Below are 1,079 nucleotides of genomic sequence, written 5' to 3'. Positions count from 1 at the left end.
ATTTGTGTTAAGATATTGTGCACGTCGGGCGACACATTTCCTATTCACGTCGCTTAATGTTCGTTTCTCATTATTTATTTTATTTACCTTTCCGCCGCCTTTAAAACGCGCTTAAGTCATTTATCATATTGTGACAAATAGACGACAAATACAAATGGAATTAAAGGCCGGCCAGGAGATTTATTCTCTGGTCGGCTCGAGCACAATGCCCCGGAATTACTACTCCATACACCGATCATTTTTTATTCACACCGTTGTGATTTTAAACAATTTATGGAACTGCAAGAGCTTATCCAATATCCAACGAAAAATTTCAATTCTTAAATTTATAGTCTATATCCATTATACATATTAATGAATCATTTACATTTTATCTATAATATATTCTAAATAACGCTTTTAATAGAAGTATAAAAATGCAAGAAACACTGCGGTCAATAGCCCTTTACATGTGCATATATACAAAAAAATAGTGATTCTAAAAGTTGGGGTCGCAGAAAAATTGATGACGGTATGTTTTATAGGTTTTTCTATACGTACCCATTCTTCGGAGGCTCTTCAATTTTTTTAAATCTAAAAAGGGGTTGCGGACCATAAAGTTTGAGAAAGTCTGCAATAAATTATTACTTTTTTTTGTACGAATATTTTTAATTAATTTTATTGAATGTACAAATCTGGAACTACAGCTGCAGGCATAGTCATATAAGTACGTTTTTAATTATAAATATTATATGATTAAGAAATATCTTTTATGTTTTGAAATAACTTTATTGCTTGACCCATTTGTATTTTTTATATCATTTTTAGCAATTAGTTGATTCAATTTTGTATATCAATTAAAAATGTTATGATGTGTTATAAATTACTTAGAAATTGTGACATTTATGTTCTTTTAATTTATTTGTTTATAAAATCGTTGTGCAACTTGAGAAATTTAATTCGATGTTATAACACAACAGATTTAAATATTGTATGTAAATTAAAGAAAAAAAGATGATTTAAGGGTGGATATTATACATTCATTTATTGCATTAAACTAATAGTTTTACTTTGTGTTCATTTGTTACGTGGAAAATAAC

The sequence above is a fragment of the Nicrophorus vespilloides genome, unplaced genomic scaffold (assembly GCF_001412225.1).
Source record: "Nicrophorus vespilloides isolate i.1.1-1 unplaced genomic scaffold, Nicve_v1.0, whole genome shotgun sequence".
Lineage (NCBI taxonomy): Eukaryota > Metazoa > Arthropoda > Insecta > Coleoptera > Silphidae > Nicrophorus > Nicrophorus vespilloides.
This window is presented reverse-complemented; position numbering follows the sequence as displayed.